The sequence below is a fragment of the Rhinoraja longicauda genome, chromosome 14 (genome assembly GCF_053455715.1).
Source record: "Rhinoraja longicauda isolate Sanriku21f chromosome 14, sRhiLon1.1, whole genome shotgun sequence".
Taxonomy (NCBI): Eukaryota; Metazoa; Chordata; class Chondrichthyes; order Rajiformes; family Arhynchobatidae; genus Rhinoraja; species Rhinoraja longicauda.
Genome location: NC_135966.1, coordinates 47,074,734 through 47,097,056, shown reverse-complemented (window position 1 = coordinate 47,097,056; position 22,323 = coordinate 47,074,734).

The window sequence follows — 22,323 nt, the reverse complement described above, 5'->3', positions numbered from 1 at the left end:
CAGTGTATACAAGCCTAATTGCTCCAGCCTTTCAACATACGACAGTCCCGCCATTCCGGGAATTAACCTAGTGAACCTACGCTGCACGCCCTCAATAGCAAGAATATCCTTCCACAAATTTGGAGACCAAAACTGCACACAGTACTCCAGGTGTGGTCTCACCAGGGCCCGGTACAACTGTAGAAGGACCTCTTTGCTCCTATACTCAACTCCTCTTGTTACGAAGGCCAACATTCCATTGGCTTTCTTCACTGCCTGCTGTACCTGCATGCTTCCTTTCAGTGACTGATGCACTAGGACACCCAGATCTCGTTGAACATCCCCTCTTCCTAACTTGACACCATTCAGATAATAATCTGCCTTTCTATTCTTACTTCCAAAGTGAATAACCTCACACTTATCTACATTAAACTGCATCTGCCATGTATCCGCCCACTCATACAACCTGTCCAAGTCACCCTGCAGCCTTATTGCATCTTCCTCACAATTCACAATACCCCCCAGCTTAGTATCATCTGCAAATTTGCTAATGGTACTTTTAATCCCTTCATCTAAGTCATTAATGTATATCGTAAATAGCTGGGGTCCCAGCACCGAACCTTGCGGTACCCCACTGGTCACTGCCTGCCATTCCGAAAGGGACCCATTTATCCCCACTCTTTGCTTTCTGTCTGGAAGGTCATGTTTGACTAATCTTCTTGAATTTTTTGAAGAGGTTACCAGGGAAATTGATAAGGGCAAGGCTGTGGATGTTGCCTATATGGACTTTAGTAAGGCATTTGACAAGGTTCCACATGGAAGGTTGATTAAGAAGGTTAAATCGTTGGGTATTAATAGTGAGGTTGCAAGATGGATTCAACAATGGCTGAATGGGAGATACCAGAGGGTAATGGTTGACAACTGTATGTCAGGTTGGAGGCCAGTGTCTAGTGGAGTACCCCAAGGATCTGTGTTGGGTCCACTGTTGTTTGTCATTTACATTAATGATCTGGATGATGGTGTGGCAAATTGGATTAGTAAATATGCAGATGATACTAAGATAGGTGGTGTAGTTAATAATTAAGTAGATTTTCAAAGTCTACAGAGAGACTTGGGCCTTTTGGAAGGGTGGGCTGAAAGATGGCAGATGGAGTTTAATGCTGATAAGTGTGAGGTGCTGCATTTTGGTAGGACAAATCAAAATAGGACGTACAGGGTAAATGGTAGGGAATTGAGGAATGCAGTGGAACAGAGGGATCTGGGAATAACTGTGCATTGTTCCCTGAAGGTGGAATCTCATGTGGATAGGGTGGTGAAGAAGGCGTTTGGTATGCTTGCCTTTATAAATCAGAGCATCAAATATAGAAGTTGGGATGTAATGTTAAAATTGTACAGGGTATTGGTGAGGCCGAATCTGGAGTATGGTGTGCAGTTCTGGTCGCCAAATTATAGGAAGGATGTCGACAAAATGGAGAGTGTGCAGAGGAGATTTACTAGAATGTTGCCTGGGTTTCAGCACTTAAGCTACAGAGAGAGGTTGAACAGGTTGGGTCTTTATTCTTTGGAGCGTAGAAGGTTGAGGGGGGACTTGATAGAAGTTTTTTTAATTTTAAGAGGGACGGACAGAGTTGACGTGGGTAGGCTTTTCCCTTTGAGAGTGGGGAAGATTCCAACAAGGGGACATAACTTCAGAATTAAGGGACAAAAGTTTAGGGGTAGACAATAGACAATAGACAATAGACAATAGGTGCAGGAGTAGGCCATTCAGCCCTTCGAGCCAGCACCGCCATTCAATGCGATCATGGCTGATCACTCTCAATCAGTACCCCGTTCCTGCCTTCTCCCCATACCCCCTCACTCCGCTATCCTTAAGAGCTCTATCCAGCTCTCTCTTGAAAGCATCCAACGAACTGGCCTCCACTGCCTTCTGAGGCAGAGAATTCCACACCTTCACCACTCTCTGACTGAAAAAGTTCTTCCTCATCTCCGTTCTAAATGGCCTACCCCTTATTCTTAAACTGTGGCCCCTTGTTCTGGACTCCCCCAACATTGGGAACATGTTTCCTGCCTCTAATGTGTCCAATCCCCTAATTATCTTATATGTTTCAATAAGATCCCCCCTCATCCTTCTAAATTCCAGTGTATACAAGCCTAATTGCTCCAGCCTTTCAACATACGACAGTCCCGCCATTCCGGGAATTAACCTAGTGAACCTACGCTGCACGCCCTCAATAGCAAGAATAACATGAGGGGTAACTTCTTTACTCAGAGGGTGGTGGCTGTGTGGAATGAGCTTCCGGCGGAAGTGGTGGAGGCAGGCTCGATTTTATTATTTAAGAGTAAATTGGATAGGTATATGGATGGGAGGGGATTGGAGGGTTATGGTCTGAGAGCAGGTAGATGAGACTAGGTCAGAGAAAGTGGTCGGCGTGGACTGGTAGGGCCGAACGGGCCTGTTTCCATGCTGTAATTGTTATATGGTTATATGGAGATGAGCTCCTTAACCCAGGACTGATGACATTTCAAGAACCTTTGTTTATTCAGGTATAGTTTAGTCTGGTTTACTTTATTTTCGTTTAGTTTAGTTTAGAGATGCATCATGGAAAAAAGGCCCTTTGGCCCACTGAGTCCATGCTAACCTTTGATCACCTGCTCACACTTGTTCTATGTTATCTTACTTTCTCATCCACTCTTTATACATCAGGGGCAATTTTTACAGAGGCCAAGTAGCCTACAAACCCGCAAGTATTGGGGATGTGGGGAAAAAACTGGAGCACCATTGTGCAGACCAGCCTCCCTTCCATTGACTCCATCTACACTTCACCCTGCCTCGGCAAGGCCACCACCATCATTAAGGATGGGACTCACCCCATATGGAAGAGGCATAGAAGTGTGAAAACGCAAACCTCCAGATTCAGGGACAATTTCTTCTCAGCTGTTATCAGGCAACTGAACCATCTTATCACCAACTAGAGAGTGGTCTTATGACACCATCTACCTCACTGGAGACTATCTTTAATCTGAGATAGACACAAAATGCTGGAGTAACTCAGTGGGACAGGCAGCATCTCTGGATAGAAGGAATGGGAGACCCCTTTTTTAAACTTTAATCAGTTTTATGGAGTTTATCTTACGCTAAACATTATTCCCTTTATCCTGTATACTGTGATGGCTTGATAGTATCATGTATAATCTTTCTGCTGACTGGATAGCATGCAACAATAAAGCTTTTGACTGTACATCGGTACATGTGACAATAAACTAAACTAATCTAAACGAAACAAAACTCACCGCCAAGTTCTACCACTCACCCACAATCGAGTCATAGAGCGATACAGTGTGAAAACAGGCCCTTCAGTTCAACTTGCCCACACCGGCCAACATGTCCCAGCTAATCTAGTCCCACCTGCCTGCGTTTGGCCCATATCCCTCCAAACCTGTCCTATCCATGTACCTGTCTAACTGTTTTTTAAACATTGGGATAGTCCCTACCTCAACTACCTCCTCTGGCAGCTTGTTCCGTACACCCATCACCCTTTGCGTGAAAGAGTTACCCCTCAGATTCCTATTAAATATTTTCCCCTTCACCTTAAACCTACGTCCTCTGGTCCTCGATTCACCTACTCTGGGCAAGTGTTCCTACAGTGGTCAGTTAATTGACCAACCTGTATATCCATGGGAGGAAAATGGAGGACCAGGGAAAGCTCTAGCGCAGGGAGAATGTGCAAACTCCACATAGACAGCACTGGAGGTCGGGATTGATGCCGTGAGGCAATTGCACTAGTAGTTGAGGCACCGTGTCTATTCTAAACAATTACAATTCATTGTCTCGATTCATTTTTGGGATTGTGGATGACACTGGAATTCACTAAAATTACAGGAGGGATAGATAGGGTAGACGGTCAGAACCTTATTCCCAGGGTGGATATGTCAAAGACTAGAGGGCATAGCTTTAAGGTCAGAGGGGGGAAATTTAAAGTAGATGTTTGGGGCAAGGATTTTACAAGTGGTGTGTACCTGGAATACATTGCCAGGGGTGGTGGTGGAAGCAGATATGATACTGGTGTTTAAGAGGCTTTTAGATAGCCGAAAGGCCTAATTCTGTTTCTGTTACTTATAACGTTATGACCTTACATGAATATGTGGGGTATGGTGGGATATGAATCAGGTGCAGGAGAGGATATTAAAGTGGCATCATGTTCAGCACAGATACTCTGGACAGAAGGGCCTGTGCCTGCGTGTGCTGTTCTATGCCCATTGCTCTGTGAATGGCAAGGTTTTTCAAAAGATCCCAATACATTAAGACCAAGACAGTTACATAAACGTAAAAAAAGCCTAAACTTCTCTCCAACACCCCATTCTGCTGGATCTTGAATGATTTCATATATTTTGCTTCTTTCACTCAACCTGAAAGTAGATTCTGAATTTAACCAAAGTAATCCACACAGAGTTTATCTTCCTGCAAAACTCTTTATATATCTTGCGTAGAAAAGAACAGCAGATGCTGGTTTAAATCGAAGGTGGACGCAAAATGCTGGCGTAACTCAGCGGGACAGGCAGCATCTCTGGAGAGCAGGAACGGGTGACGTTTCGGGTCGAGACCCTTCTTCTTTACATATCTTTGGTAACCTGCAACACCCCTCTTCGATTGTATCTACTATCCCTACATTTATCCCTACATTTTATCTCTGTACTGCCCACTCCCCTGACATCAGTCTGAAGAAGGGTCTCGACCCGAAACGTCACCCATTCCTTCTCTCCAGAGATGGGCGGCACGGTGGCGCAACGGTAGAGTTGCTGCTTTACAGCGAATGCAGCGCCGGAGACTCAGGTTCGATCCTGACTACGGGTGCTGTACTGTAAGGAGTTTGTACGTTCTCCCCGTGACCTGCGTGGGTTTTCTCCGAGATCTTCGGTTTCCTCCCACACTCCAAAGACGTACGGGTATGTAGGTTAATTGACTGGGTAAATGTAAAAATTGTCCCTAGTGTGTGTAGGATAGTGTTAGTGTGCGGGGATCGCTGGGCGGCGCGGACTTGGTGGGCCGAAAAGGCCTGTTTCCGCGCTGTATCTAAAATATGAAATTTAAAAATATATGAAAATATGCTGCCTGTCCCGCTAGGTTACTCCACAATTTTGTGTCTACCTTCGATTTAAACCAGCATCTGCAGTTCTTTCCTACACATCCCTCTTCGGCCTTGTTTTACGTTCCTCTGAAACTGGAAAGCCACAGTTTTCGTGTTCTCTCGTTAAATTTAGTCCCCAACTCTTCGTGTCTGCTGAGCACCACGTTTGAGTCTCGAAGGTTTCCCTTTTCTCTCAGCAATCAAAATTGTCAAACAGTGCTCAGAATTTGATCTGACCCAAGATATGAGCTGACACTAGCATGACTTACACTTGACTGAATGAGTAACAGCCTTTGTGTACGTAATATGTAACAGAAATAGCCTTTTATAAACACTAGCTTACAGACAATACCTCACCAAAATAATAAAATGGCATGCAAGAGTAATACAATACTTCTCATTATATAACTTGTGTGCTGTTACCTCACTGTCACCTCTGACCTCGGCAGATCTGCTGCCGCGTGTAAGGTTGGGATTGAATTACTTTTCCTTCCGTTTTGAAGCAGAGAGCAAGCTTAAAATAAGCATGCCTGCCTCAGTGTTGTTGTCTCAATGATAAGTCTGCATCGAAACTGGACACTCATTCACAGGCACACAGGTGTTAGGTTGGAAATGGAAGTGAGACAAAGCTAGATTACTCTGACAGAGTAGGATTTCTCTTTGACCTGCTCAGATCTAAAGATGAGTCAACATGAGGAAATCAGCTCTGAAAAACAGCAAGTGACACCAGGTACTAGACCCATCTTGATCCCTTTATTTACTGGTTTATTTCTCGTGTTTGTGTGGCATTTTTGATTTAAGGTGGAGATAGATAGATTCTTGATTAGTACGGGTGTCAGGGGTTATGGGGCGAAGGGAGGAGAACGTGGTTAGGAGGGATAGATATATCCGCCATGATTGAATAGTGGAGTAAACTTGATTCGCTGGATGGCCTAATTCTGATCCTGTCACTTATGACCTTATGAACTTATGTCTCTCTGTTGGCTATTGTATGGGGACTTACTTTGAAAATAAAATGACCAAACTTATCTTCAGTAGTTTCTGACACCATATCAAAACGCCATCTCGCTTTGTTGGCAGTAACTGCCAAGAGGCCAGGAAGTGAACTAACTGATAAAATTATAGGTGGATGCGGTATAACATATAACATATAACATATAACAACTACTGCATGGAAACAGGCCTGTCCGGCCCTACCAGTCCACGCCGACCATTCTCCCTGACCTAGTCTCATCTACCTGCACTCAGACCATAACCCTCCAATCCCCTCCTATCCATATACCTATCCAATTTACTCTTAAAAAATAAAATCGAGCCAGCCTCCACCACTTCCACCGGAAGCCCATTCCATACAGCCACAACCCTCTGAGTATGTTTCCTGTTTTCATTCTCTACCACTGACACCCTGCCAAAAGCCAGCCTGAACTGGCCAAAGAATCAAGTGAACACTGAGCTTAGGTCTGTAATCACACTTGAGAATCAGCTTTGCTTTTTTAGAGAGATTTAAAAATATACATGTCCTGTGAGTGACATCTATTTTTTTTTAAAGCAAATACATTATTTGTTAGGATAGAAATCATAAAACTACGATTGTTATTTCATAGGGTAGTAGGATATATACATTGTTCAGTGACATAAGATATTAATATTCTCAAAATCCTTTAACATCTTTAGTACCGAAGGATCTTTGCACTCCAGTAAATTTGTCTATATTCTAGTTCAAGCGAATGTATTTATTTTTAGTTTTAGAGATACAGCGTGGAAACAGGCCCTTCGGCACACCAGCCAGCACTGACCAGCGATCCCTGCACATTAACACTACCCTGCACACATTAGGGACAATTTACATTTATACCAAGTCAATTAACCTACAAACCTGTACGTCTTTGGAGTGTGGGAGGAAACCGAAGATCTCGGAGAAAACCCACGCAGTCATGGGGAGAACGTACAAACTCCGTGCAGACAGCATCCCCAGTTGGGATCGAACCCAGGTCAATGGTGCTGTAAGTGCTGTAGGGCAGCAACTCTATCACTGCACTACGGGTGCTGCACTGTAAGGAGTTTGTACGTTCTCCCCGTGACCTGCGTGTGTTTTCTCCGAGATCTTCGGTTTCCTCCCACACTCCAAAGACGTACAGGTATGTAGGTTAATTGGCTGGGTAAATGTAAAAATTGTCCCTAGTGGGTGTAGGATAGTGTTAATGTACGGGGATCGCTGGGCGGCACGGACTTGGAGGGCCGAAAAGGCCTGTTTCCGGCTGTATATATATGATATGATATGATAAATGTAAGCAGATTTTACGCCATTGCACTGGCTACATTTTAACATGTTACAAAAAGATAAAGTCATGCTGTTTTTTTCACCATTTCCCCTTTTTTAAGTCTCCCAGCCCTTCCTTTGTAGCCTTCCTGATACAGTAAAGGTTGACTAAAAGAAGATCATTGAAGGGTTCTGAAGTCAGGATAAACCACAGCATTATGGAGATATGAAGGGATTTGAATCTGAACGTTGTATCATAATGCACACCAGTCACTAAGTGAGAACATTGCCAATGTCACCAGAGTGGGCAGCAGTCAGGGCTTTGACAAGGACTGCAATTTCCAATCATTAATAAGGTCATGCACTCAACCAAGCTGAACAAACGCTGAGAGGTCCATGTTCATGTTTGACACGTAAGTATGATAAATGCAACACATGTGCAGTTGGAGTTTCACCAGATGTGCATGTTCCAGCAGCCCTCCGTGATTCTCAGTGCTACCTGCACAGTTAGAACAAGTAATGTGCGTATGTACAGCTACAATATAAAATGGCCACGAGGCTGGATGAATGGACATCATATGATGTGAGGCAAAACAAAATATGTACACACACTGAACCTTTTTTTTCTCGTTTGTAATATTGCTTATAGTGTACTATGTTTACAAGTTCTGTTGTGCTGCTGCAAGTAAGAATTTAATTATACTATCTGGGACACTCTTGACTCTTGACTCTTGTTTCCGCCCATCTGCTCTGATCAATATGGTCCACCCTGCACTTGATTTGCAAGGGCTGACTTCTCCATTAACTGACTGAGAACACCCACCTCCCACATTACCCTTGGAATCTTACCCACCCCTCTACAAGAATGGTGTCTTAACCTCCCCCCTCCCCTTCAGGCCTATTGCCCCCCCCCCCCCCCCCCCCCCCCCCCCCCCCCCAACCCCAAACAACCCCTCACCTTCCAGTACTGGTCTGTGGGCTTTTCAGTTGCCTATCGTTGTTCTGCAATGGGAGTTTTATCATCGAAGAAGGCTTTGAGCTGATTAAATATACAACGTCTAAACACTGCACATGCGCTTTGCGTTCTGTGCACTGTGGAATTTTACAGGGCCTGACCCTCACAAAAATCTTTTATTGTTTGTCTGACTGTGTTTAATATGCCTTTGCAGGCAGCAAGTGATTTCTAGGCCACTACATAAATGCAAGTACTTTTTTTTTCATAGTTTAATTAGTCAAACTGACAGCAATACTTTGCAGTGTCAGCAGGTTTAAAAATAGTTAGGTAGGGGTCTTAGTTATGGGGATAAGAACAATCAAATATGATTAAATGCTGTGTGATTCTTCAGTTTAGTGCCTGTTAAATGATTAATCTTTGCAGGAATGAATCATTTAGTTTCTAATATTTCAAGAACAATTGGAGATTCATCTGACTGCCTTTTCAAAGAAAAACAAACATCCTCCAAATGTATGAGTTGGCTAGTTCTCGTTTGTGGATGGATTATTGGAGGAATGCTTACATTGTCTGAATGTGCCTTATCTTATCAGATGCCCTCTTCATTATCACTTGCCCCGTTCTGTTATGCTGCTATCTATTAACCTATCAGCGTCATTAACATTTATCTCTCTGCCGAGCGGTACAATTTCCAGTCTCGGGATTTCCTATCTACCCAGATGTTAAAGCACAATTTTCTGCACCTAATCGTAAAACTAAAAAAAGATTGCAGATATTGGGAATCTGAAATAAAAGTAGAAACTTCGGGAAATGCTCAATATCTGTGGAGAGAAGAATAAACTCAACCCCTTTCTGATGAAAAGTCATCAAGCTTAAACATTGACTTTATTTCGGTCATTTATCACAAATGCCACTGGCTGGCTGATTGTTTTCAGTATTGTCTGGGTTTTTTTAGCAAACAAAATGGTTAAACCTAGCTCCTGGCAGTGTGTTGCTATTCATTAGCTTGTTTAACATAAACACACCAGCAGTCTGTCAGACTGACAAATCAATTCAGCACATCTCATGATGATATGTCCCTTGTCATTTATTTTTCAATGACATATTGGCCCATCGTTAAGATGTTGGCAGTATGATAAGGCATTTGAACGACTCAAGGGCTAAGCTTGTCATTTTGTCATTGCGCTTCTTAATGTCCAGGTCCATCTAACCAGCATCACGAGCCATTTGAAGTTCTTGACATAAGTGACCATCCTAATACTTTGCCACAAGCACATCTGAGGCATTTTGCTGCCTCCTACAACCGTACAACTTGTTCCTATTCCACCGCCCACTGTATGTCACCTGTAACAGTATGCAGTGTGCAGGAGACACAAAATCACTGGCATTTAGAAAGATAAGAGGGGATCTTATAGAAACATATAAAATTCTTAAGGGATTGGACAGGCTAGATGCAGGAAAGTAGAACAAAATGCTCGAGTAACCCAGCGGGTCAGGTAGCATCTCTGGAGAGAAGGAATGGGTGACGTTTCGGGTCGAGACTCTTCTTCAGACTGAAGAAGGGTCTCGACCCAAAACGTCACCCATTCCTTCTCTCCGGAGATGCTGCCTGACCCGCTGAGTTACTCCAGCATATTGTGTCCATCTTCGATTTAAACCAGCATCTGTAGTTCTTTCCTACGCTAGATGCAGGAAAAATGTTCCCGATGTTGGAGGATTCCCGAACCAGGGGTCACAGTTTAAGAAGAAGGGGGAGGCCATTTAGGACTGAGATGAGGAAAAATCTTTTCACCCAGAGAGATGTGAATCTGTGGAATTCTCTGCCACAGAAGGCAGTGGAGGTCAATTCACTGGATGCTTTCAAGAGAGAGTTAGGTGTAGATCTTAGGGCTAACGGAATCAAGGGATATGGGGACAAAGTAGGAACGGGGTACTGATTTTGGATGATCAGCCATGATCATATTGAATGGCGGTACTGGCTCGAAGGGCCGAATGGCCTACTCCTGCACCTATTTTCTATGTTTCTATGTAAAATGCTGGAGTAACTCGGTGGGAAGGCAGCTTCTCTGGAGAGAAGGATTGGGTGACGTTTCAGGTCGAGACCCTTCTTCAGACCCTTCTTCAGAGTAAGGAGTGTGTCAGTCAATCAAAAAGACCAATTGTAAGACGGGAAATTGATCTTAATTGATTATTGACTTGACATTTTAATGTCAGAGCACCAGATCCGTTCAATAACAGCAACAACAATCCTCATTTATACATCCGCTTCAACACATTTAAACTTTGCACGGGTGCTATGGAAACTAAATACACACTCAGGTTTATAATTAGCCACATTTCACTGGAATATTCATGAATCCAGCTTCTGGAAGAAGAAAAAAAAGGATATGGAGGGCAAATTTTCCAATTCAGGTGCTGAGCTTTCATTTATACTGATCTCACTAAATTAAAACTAGATGTAAGGAATTCCTATAAACCAGTCCCCTCGTGACTTAGAACCTACGGGAATATCCAGCTCCAAACTGCAAGTTGTAAGAGCTGGCATGTATGAGTGTTATCACCTTTTGTATAACATTGCACAATAACATGAAGGTGCTGTTACAATGTTCACTGGTATTGGATGTTGTACTCAGGCACGTCAAAGTGCTGTCACAACTTCACGCTGGACGTTAAATCATTCCAGTTCTCCATCACCAGTCGGAAATTGAACGATTTGTTTTGAAGGTACAATTGTGTCCAAATTGTAGATTATTGTGACACTTCCTAGCCGCCAGTTGTCTAATCTGTCACTTTCCACAAACTCAATATTGTTTGCACTCACTGGCCCAGAAATTCAATTGTGCAGGGCATATTTTGTAAAGTCTCCGTGATGGAATTGAAGTATAATGTTCCTAGCCCTGCTCGGATAAAGGGAAGTTGCATCGTACTTGTCCCTGGCGAGAGTGGTCCAATGCATAGAGGTTGTGTAGCCATGGGTTCAGTTGCATGCAACGCACAACTGACAAGACTGCTACTCCTTGAAGTTCCAGTCAGGAACATGGAGGACATCAAGGGGACAAAAGGTTCGAATACCATATGATATGAGACGATACGATACGATAGACCTTTATTTATCCCAGGAGGGAAATTGATCTGCCAACAGCCATTAAAAACACAAAATACATGAAACATGAAATTAAAGTGAGAAGTGGAAAGGCCTGGGGATGTGCAAAGATTGTGGAGGGGGGAGAGGAGTCAGTCTCAGTCTACCCCATGGCAGAAGGGGGAGGAGTTGTACAGTTTGATAGCCATAGGGAAGAAGGATCTCCTGTGGCGTTCTGTCCTGCATCTTGGTGGAATAAAGGTAAACAATAGGTGCAGGAGGAGGCCATTCGGCCCTTCGAGCCTGCACTGCCATTCAATGTGATCATGGCTAATCATTCTCAATCAGTACCCCGTCCCTGCCTTCTCCCCATACCCCCCTGACTCCGCTATCCTTAAGAGCTCTATCTAGCTCTCACTTGAATGCATTCAGAGACTTGGCCTCCACTGCCTTCTGAGGCAGAGAATTCCACAGATTTACAACTCTCTGACTGAAAAAGTTTTTCCTCATATATCTACTCTTGAAAAGTGAAGTCCCTTATTGGCTCTGTTGGAAACTCCACATTGATCAAAGTATTTCCAAATATTTCTGATGGTCCAAAACATTTAAAAACCCTTCAAATGGATATAATTAAAAAAACATTAAGACGATTCGAAGAGTTACCAGTAACATCGACTTCTCCAACTTTAGATAGTTCCTCTGTCCCTCTCTTCCCCTCCCCCTTCCCAGATCTCCCTCTATCTTCCTGTCTCCACCTATATCCTTCCTTTGTCCCGCCCCCCTGACATCAGTCTGAAGAAGGGTCTCGACCCGAAACGTCACCCATTCCTTCTCTCCTGAGATGCTGCCTGACCTGAGTTACTCCAGCATTTTGTGAATAAATACCTTCGATTTGTTCCAGCATCTGCAGTTATTTTCTTATAGTAAATGCCATAATGTCATAGAAATTGATTAAGAGCATTACAATAGTGAAATGAAGTTCAGAGGCCACTTTGCAATGAATGGGACTGTGCAAAGGGCCATTGATATCATTGTAAGGAGCTGGCTGCTGGTAGAAGTTAGGTAGCGATTCAACTTCGGGTCAGACAGTCCTAGAGTGGTACAGAATGGAAATAGGCCTTTCAGCCTATCTGCCCATGCTGACCATGTTAACATTCTGGGTTGGTCCCATTTGCCTGCATTTGGCTCATATCCCTCTAAACACCTTCCATGCAAGTAGCTGTCCAAATATCTTTTGAAACTCGTAATTGTATCCACTTCTGTAGCTTACTCTGGCAGCACTTTCCAGATATACACCTCCCTGAAAGTGAAAAGGTTGTCCCCAAAGTCCTTTTGAAATCTCTCCCCTTTAAACTTAAGCCTGTGCCCCCTAGCTTTAAATGACCTCTACCTGTGAGGGACTGTGAGGGTTCACTTTATCCATGCCCCTCATGATTTTGTGTACTCCAACAGGGTCACCCCTCAGCTTCCTACTCTCCAAAGAAAAAAACCTCAGCCTATCCAGCCACTCCCAACAACTCAAAACCACAATCCTGACACCATCCTTGTGAATCTCTTCGGCATCCTTTCCAAATCAATGACATTCTTACAGCTACAGTGGATGACCAGAATTGCACACAGGACTCCAAGTGTGGTCTCACCAATGACTTATGCAGCTGTATCATGATGATATAACGATTGTACTCCATAACTCCCCAATGAAGGCAAGTATGCCAATCACCTCTTTCACCACCCTGTCCACAGACTCGCCATTCTTAATGAAGCATGCACCTGAACTCCCCGATCCCTTTGTTCTACAACACTCTGCAGGGTTACACCATTTATCTTGTAAGTCTTGCCTTGGTTTGACATGTAAAAGTGCAACAACTTACTTTTGTCAGATTTAAATTCCTTGGTCCACCTTCCCAAATGATCCAGATCCTGTTTGTAAACTTAGATGTCCTTCCTCACGATCCACTATATCATCATTTGTGGGCGCAGCAGTAGAGTTGCTGCCTTACAGCGTTTACAGCACTGGAAACCTGTGCTGAATGTACGGAGTTTGTACATTCTCCCCGTGACCACGTGGGATTTCTCCGAGATATTTGGTTTCCTCTCACACCTCAAAGGCGTACAGGTTTAGGCAATAGACAATAGACAATAGGTGCAGGAGGAGGCCATTTGGCCCTTCAAGCCAGCACCGCCATTCAATGTGATCATGGCTGATCATTCTCAATCAGTACCCCGTTCCTGCCTTCTCTCTATACCCCCTGACTCCGCTATCATTAAGAGCTCTATCTAGCTCTCTCTTGAATGCATTCAGAGAATTGGCCTCCACTGCCTTCTGAGGCAGAGAATTCCACAGATTCACAACTCTCTGACTGAAACGCTAATTGGCTTGGTATAAATGTAAATTGTTCCTTGTGAGTGTAGGATAGTGTTCGTGTGCGGGGATCGCTGGTTGGTGCAGACTCGGTGGGCCGAAGGGCACTGTATCCCTAAACTAAACTAAACTAATCTGTAAAGTTAGTAACAATGTTTACAACATTGTCATCGAAATTGTTAATGCAGAGAACAAGCAATAGTGGATCCAGTACTGAGCCCTGCAGTCCATCATAGGCCTGCAATCAGAAGACAACCCGCACAGCAATATTTTGACTCCTTCCTTCAGGCCAATTATGAATACAATTGGCTATCTTAGCTTGGATTCCATGTGAAATAACCTTCCAGACTAGCCTACCATGTGAGAACTTGTCAAAAGCCTTGCAGGTGTCCATGTGGATAACATCCATTGCCCTATCATATCATATCATATCATATCATATCATATCATATATATATACAGCGCGGAAACAGGCCTTTTCGGCCCACCAAGTCCGCGCCACCCAGCGATCCCCGCACATTAACACTATCCTACACACACTAGGGATAATTTTTTTACATTTACCCAGTCAAATGAACCTACATACCCGCACGTCTTTGGAGTGTGGGAGGAAACCGAAGATCTCGGAGAAAACCCACGCAGGTCACGGGGAGAACGTACAAACTCCTTACAGTACAGCACCCGTAGTCAGGATCGAACCTGAGTCTCCGGCGCTGCATTCGCTGTAAAGCAGCAACTCTACCGCTGCGCTACCGTCCTCATCAATCCTCCTGGTGACCTCTACATAGACGTCTTTAAAAAAACTCTATAAGGTTTGTGAGACACAATTCCCCACGCACAAAGGGGTGTTGACTGAACCAGTCCCTGCCCATCCAAAATGTTGGTAGATATAGTCTTTCAGAATCTCCTACAACTTTCCCTGGACTGATTGTTGAGTTAGATAGGGGCTAGCGGAATCAAGGGATATGGGGAGAAGGCAGGCACAGGTTACTGATTGTGGATGATCAGCCATGATCACAAAATATGATGGTGCTGGCTCGAAGGGCCAATTAGCCTCCTCCTGCACTCATTTTCTATGTTTCTATGTTTCTTTGATGTCAGGCTCATTGGCCTATAGTTCCCTGGCTTGCCTTTGCTACCCTTTTTACTTGATTTAATGAAGTTAATTTGCGAATGGTTTTAATTCGCTTTAAATGCATGGCTGTTTTGAATATTGTAGCTTTATTTAAAAAATATATATTTTAGGTTTCCTTAAACTTTTCTTAGTAGATTCTGAGTAATCGTGAATATTTGTTGAATGTGAAAGGTGATCACATTCAATGGCAGTAACGGCTTTCACAGCCAATGGAGCAAGAAAGATAAGTTCACAAGTTCATAAGAGACAGGAGCACAACGTGGCCATCATGTCCACTCCGCCATTCAATCATGGCTGATCTATTTTTCCTTCTCAACCCCATTCTCCTGCCTTCTCCCCATAACCCCTGACACCCGAACTAATCAAGAATCTCTCTTTCTCTGACTTAAAAACATCCACAGACCTGGCCTCCACAGCCGCCTGTGGATGTGATCATATAACCAAATAGGGCGGCACGGTGGCGCAGCGGTATAGTTGCTGCCTTACAGCGAATGCAGCGCCGGAGACTCAGGTTCGATCCCGGCTACGGGCGCCGTCTGTACAGAGTTTGTACGTTCTCCCCATGACCTGCGTGGGTTTTCTCCGAGATCTTCGGTTTCCTCCCACACTCCAAAGACGTACAGGTATGTAGGTTAATTGACTGGGTAAATGTAAAAAAAGAAATTGTCCCTAGTGTGTGTAGGATAGCGTTAATGTGCGGGGATCGCTGGGCGCCGCGGGCTCGGTGGGCCGAAGGGCCTGTTTCCGCGCTGTATCTCTAAATCTAAATCTAAAATCAAATAGTGAGAGGCAGGTCAATAATTTAACGGTTCAATGGGTCTTTATTGTCACGTATGCACAGCACAGTGAAATTGTTTAGCACAGCCCACAAATGCACAGTCGCCCTATTTTGGCTCCGTTTGCAAAAGAAAAGTCCAAAGTCTTCCACATGCTGGAAGTCCTGAAGCACCCCCAGAGCCAATCAGCATTGAAATGAGCGACGTACAGAGCAGTTATATCGGGGAGCTTAAATTATCCTGTAGCAATTGGGACGAATGTTAGTGTAAAAATGTTGGAATTGGAGGTGTAAGGGAGTATGAATTTCCAGAGTGTTTCAGCTCAGTTCAGTTTATTGTCATGTGCAATGAGGTACAGTGAAAACCAGTCAGCAGAAAGGCAATACGTGATTCCAATCAATCCATTTACATGTATAGATACATGATAAGGGAATAACGTTTACTGAAAGGTAAAGGGCAAGGTTGTTCTGTCAAGGATAGTCTGAGGGACATCAGAGGTAGATAGTAGTTTAGCACTGCTCTCTGGTTGTGGTAGGATGGTCCAGTTGCCTGAGAACAGCTGGGAAGTTCAGGACAGCTTCCAATATCAGTGTGCTTCTGGTTGGATTTTTGTTAAATTCTTTTCCAGATATTTTTGTTAAGGCCAGAATTTATTACCCATTGTTAATTACCCTTGAGAAGGTGGTGTAAGAAAATAACTGCAGATGCTGGTACAAATCGAAGGTATTTATTTACAAAATGCTGGAGTAACTCAGCAGGTCAGGCAGCATCTCAGGAGAGAAGGAATGGGCGACGTTTCGGGTCGAGACCCTTCTTCGAAGATGAGGGTCTGCCTGACCTGCTGAATTACTCCAGCATTTTGTGAATAAATACCTTGAGAAGGTGGTAGTAAGCAACCTTCTGGAATCACTGGATTCTTCTGGTGAATCAACTCCCAGTATTGGGCAGGGAGTTCAGGAAATTTGTCCATAGTGACAAAACACATTTAGTTTAGATTAGTTTTTAGTTTAGAGATACAGCGCGGAAACAGGCCCTTCGGCCCACCGGGTCCATGCCGACCAGCGATCACCGCACATTAACACTATCCTACACACACTAGGGACAACTTTACACATACAACAAGCCAATTAACCTGCATACCTGTACAAACTCCGTACAGACGGCGCCCGTAGTCGGGATCGAACCCGGGTCTCCGGCGCTACAAGCGCTGTAAGCAGCAACTCTACCACTGCACCACCGTGCCGCTCTTTAAGTCAGGATTGTGTGTGACTTGGAGGGGAGCTTGGAGATGGTGTTGTATCCATGGACCTCTTGCCCCTATTCTTCTTGTTATTGGTACTTTAGGTTTCCTTTTTCGACTTTTAGATTTTGAGATACAGCGCGGAAACAGGCACTTCGGCCCACCGGGACCGCGCCGCCCAGCGATCCCCGCATATTAACATTATCCTACACACACTAGGGACAATTTTTTTTACATTTGCCCAGCCAATTGACCTACATACGTGTACGTCTTCGGAGTGTGGGAGGAAACCGAAGATCTCGGAGAAAACCCACGCAGGTCACAGGGAGAACGTACAAACTCCGTACAGACGGCGCCCGTAGTCAGGATCGAACCTGAGTCTCCGGCGCTGCATTCGCTGTAAGGCAGCAACTCTACCGCTGTGCCACCATGCTGTCCGTACTGTTATTGTTTGGTATGGGTTTATTATTGTCATGTGTACCAAGATACAATGAAAAACATTTGTTTTGTGTGTTGTTCAAGCAAATCATACTGTACAGGAGTAGAAAATCTCAACCTGAAACATCACCTCTCCAGGTTCTCCAGAGAAGATGCCTGTCCTGTTGAGTTACTCCAGCACTTTGTGACCTTTTGTGTCCATAAGTGACCACCTCAGGTTGCGCAAAAGAGAAAATAAACAGAGGCAAGAGCATTGTGTTACGTAAGGTACAGGTGGCTGATTTGAACAGTGTTTTTGCAGTGGGCTGGATGAGTGATTGCAGTGCATTTGTAGATGGTACACGCAACTCACTGAGGAAGTTTGGAGAAGCAAAGCACAGGTACTCTGCAAGATTAATAGAGATAGAATATACACTGAAGGAAACGGACCTGAATATAGTAAGTTGAGAGGGGAGGTTTAAAGGGATATAATGTGACCAGAGAGGTTTTGTCATGGAAAACCTTAATAAGCACAGAGAAGCTCAAGTTAATAAAGATGAACCAGCATACTTCTCAAAGGCAGAATGCGATTGACTAATCAATATAGTCAATAGTCGTTTGATGGAGTAATCAATAATCTGATGGAGTTTTGTGATGTGGTAACAGAGAAGGGTGATGAGGAAATATATGAGATGTCAACTGCCTGACCGTTCAGAACATGTTCATCAAAGTCTCACTTTAAAGATTGATTAATAAACCTGAGACCCATAAATAGAAGGTTCAATTATAGTATAAGAAAATAACTGCAGATGCTGGTACAAATCGAAGGTATTTATTCACAAAGTGCTGGAGTAACTCAGCATCTCGGGAGAGAAGGAATGCGAAGAGAGGAGGAGAACTTCTCCTCTGGGTCTCGACCCAAAACGTCACCCATTCCTTCTCTCCCGAGACGCTGCCCGACCTGCTGAGTTACTCCAGCACTTTGTGAATAAAGGTTCAATTATAGCTTGGGTAAAAGATTGGCTTAAGGACAGAGAGTCATACCAAATAGCAACAGGAGCAGACCACTCCACCTGTCAAACCTGCTCTGCCATTCAACAAGATTGTGGCTGAACTGATTGTAACCTCAACTCCAAATGCTGTCCCAGTAACTTTTCATTCCTTTGCTATTCATAAATCTGACTGAAAATAATCTGTTACTCTGCTCCTACCACCCTTTGAGGAAGAGGGTTCCAAAGAATCTCGATCGCCAATGTGAAAAGGATTTCCCCCATCTCTGTCTTATATATCATATAAGATATCTTATATAATATCTTATATCTCTATCCCATATTTTTCAGCTGTGTTCGAGATTCTCCCACAAGAAGCCCTCACGGTAAATGGTTGTTTGTCTGGATTGTAAGCAATGATATTCTCTTTGCTATTTTTTTATGCTTATATACTGATGACCTGGGGTACATTTGGAGATTTGCAGAAGGGAGGAAACCTGGGGGTGTGATAAACAGTGAGGATAATATTAGGACATGGAAAGGCTCAGCTCGATGGAGAACAGGCATTTTTCAAGGGGCCAAATGGCCTCCTTCCAGCTGGTAACAATTCTATGATAAATCAAACTGACCAAAGGATAATCCACATGTCGCAAAATCAACTAGAGGAAGCAATTGCTGTTCGGAAAATCAGTGAAGTTGGTGTGCATAATATATTGAAGAAGGGGCTCGACCTGCAACGTCACCTATTCCTTTTCTCCAGAGATGCTGTCTGGGTCACTCCAGCTTTATGTATCTATCTTCTTAATATATTGCCTCTCTGGTTCCAGGTCTCAGGACCCAGTACATCACTGAGAATATATCGTGGGAGGGGAAGGAAGGTTTGGTACAACATGATATCAAAGGCATAGGTTCGGAAAGTGTTAAGAACCTACGGACAGGCCTAAAGGAGCTAGGAAAGTGGTGAAAAGGCAGGACTTTAGAGTAATCTCCAGATTATTGCCAGTCCTAATCATCAGTGATAGTAGAAAAAACAACTATGACGTTGAATGTGAGGCAGGGGAGATGGTTCTGGAGGGAGAGCTTTGATTCCTGAAGCACTGTGACCAGTTCTGGAGAAGGTGGGACTGTAGAAGGTACAGACAGACTGTACCTTTGTAAAACATCGGTTAAGCCACATCTGAGACAGTTCTGGTGCCGCACTAGAAGATGGATGTGACCATGTTAGAGAACGTGCAGGGAAGACTCACCAGGATGTTTCCCAGAATGGAAAATTTCAATTGCGAGGAGAACCTGGATAGGCTGGGTTTGCATTCTCTGCAGCAGTGGAGGCTGAGGGGTGACCTGATAGAGGTATATTAAATTATAAAAGGAGATAAATAGAGTCGACAGGAAAAATCTTTTTCCATGGTGGAGATGTCTAAGACAAGAAGACCCAAGTGGAAGATTTCTGAGAGGCAATATTTTTTCACAGAGGGTTATTGACAACTGTTGCCTGAGAAGGCATGGAGGCAGATAATCGTATGACATGGACTGATACCTGCATCTTCCAACCAACGGTAACCCTTCGACCAACCACATACAAACAGATTATCTCACCATTTATCTCATTGATCTTTGCTGGACTATGGTCAATGTAAATCTCGTGTTCATGTCTGCTCACTTCACAGCAGTGATTATTACAACTATTCCACTGTGTAAGTGTGTATATCCTTGGTCATTTAAGGTTTTATTCCCTTATGAATGGAGTATCTGTTATCACTCTTTGGATTTTTTCCACAAGTCTATGTTTATTCAGATGCATTGGTTGACTACTTTTTGGCCTTTCTCGAATACTTTACGCTTATATCAATGTTAAATAAGATGTGTAGGAAGGGACTGCAAATGTTGGTTTACACCGAAGATAGACACAAAATGCTGGAGTAACTCAACAGTACAGGCAGCATCTCTGGAGAGGAATAGGTGACGTTTTTATTGGATGCCTTGTTGCCATCTCCCCCCTCAGCCAACAATGAACCATTCTACATTTCCTTGGGCATCGTCTGCTTTGATCTGTCATTTTCACACCTTGCACTTCCATTTCTCCAGTCTCCCTCTCCCCTGACTCTCAGTCCGAAGACGGGTCTCGACCTGAAACGCCACCCATTCCTTCTCTCCAGAGATGCAGCCTGTCCAGCTGAGTTACTCCAGCATTTTGCGTCTATCTTCAATGTTAAACAAGAGTTTCGTGACAATCATATGCTGCGTTCTGGTTTCTTTCTTGTAGTCAGCGTGCTGTTACTCAATTTTTGCTTGCTTGTTGATCAGAACTGGGTTGCTCTCGACTCTCCTACTCCCCATCACCTGAACTTTCCCCTCTGACTTCACTGAACTCACGTGAACATCCTTTTAATAAACTGCAAGCAGGCATGATTTAGGGGCTCAAGAATGGCTCAAGATAATAAGGTATCTTTTCCAATTTCCGCTGCTTTCGTATGAATCCTTAATGCATCCTTAATTGAAATAAATGGGCTTAATGTCTGCCTTGAAAGGGCAGAGGGAGGAATTGGCGAACAACATCTTTCTTCCTGCTGGCTAGATGCCAAAGGAGACGCAATGAGATCTCTGGCCCTAACTTAATATACTTCTGCTGCCAATTTGATATGACAGTGAAGTGAAGGATTAGAGATATTTTGTGCATTTGCCTCAACAAAATGAAGGGAAAAAAAACATTTGCAGGAAATGCTGGCAATGGCTGCCCCATTTTTGCTTTAGTTTGGAAGTTTTGTAAGAAAAGTGCAACTTCACTACAAGCTCAAAAACTGAAAACAGTTAAGAATTGGAAGTAACGCGGGGATAGGGAAAATGCGAGGTAGATTTGGGAGAACTTCAACTCAGTAATGTTGATGATAAATGTTGATAATACCATTTTGTTTCATTCGCTGCTTAAATTTCTGATTGCTACCCATTTCATTTGGGATAGTAATTGTTTTCTTGGACTTCAATGAGCATAACAGTTTTTGGAATTTTATTGTATAAAACAGGTTCCTTAGAAGAAATGCCCAGATGATTCTTGATTAGTACAGACGTCAGAGGTGATGGGAAGGCGGGAGAATGGGGATAGGAGGGAGAGATAGATCAGCCATGATTGAATGTGAGGTTATCCACTATAAATGTGAGGTTATCCACTTTGGCGGCAAGAACAGGAAAGCAGAGTATTACCTGAATGGTGACCGATTGGGAGAAGGGGAGATGCAACGTGACCTGGGTGTCATGGTGACCAGTCATTGAAAGCAAGCATGCAGGTGCAGCAGGCAGTGAAGAAAGCGAATGGTATGTTGGCATTCATAGCAAGAGGATTTGAGTTTAGGAGCAGGGAGGTTCTGCTGCAGTTGAACAGGGCCTTGGTGAGACCGCACCTGGAGTATTGTGTGCAGTTTTGGTCTCCTAACCTGAGGAAAGATGTTCTTGCCTTAGAGGGAGTACAGAGAAGGTTCACCAGATTAATCCCTGGGATGGCGGGACTTGCATATGAGGAAAGACTGGATAGATTGGGCTTGTACTCGCTGGAATTTAGAAGACTGAGGGGGGATCTTATAGAAACATATAAAATTCTTAAGGGGTTGGAGAGGCTAGATGCGGGAAGATTGTTCCCGATGTTGGGGGAGTCCAGAACCAGGGGTCACAGCTTAAGGATAAGGGGGAAGTCTTTTAGGATCGAGATGAGAAAACATTTCTTCACACAGAGAGTGGTGAGTCTGTGGAATTCTCTGCCACAGAAGGTAGTTGAGGCCAGTTCATTGACTATATTTAAGAGGGAGTTAGATGTGGCCCTTTTTGCTAAAGGGATCAGGGGGTATGGAGAGAAGGCAGGTGCAGGTTACTGAGCTGGATGATCAGCCATGATCATATTGAATGGCGGTGCAGGCTCGAAGGGCCGAATGGCCTACTCCTACATCTATTTTCTGTTTCTATGTTTCTATGTTTCTATGTTTCTATGTTTCTATGAATGGTGGAGTAGACTTGATG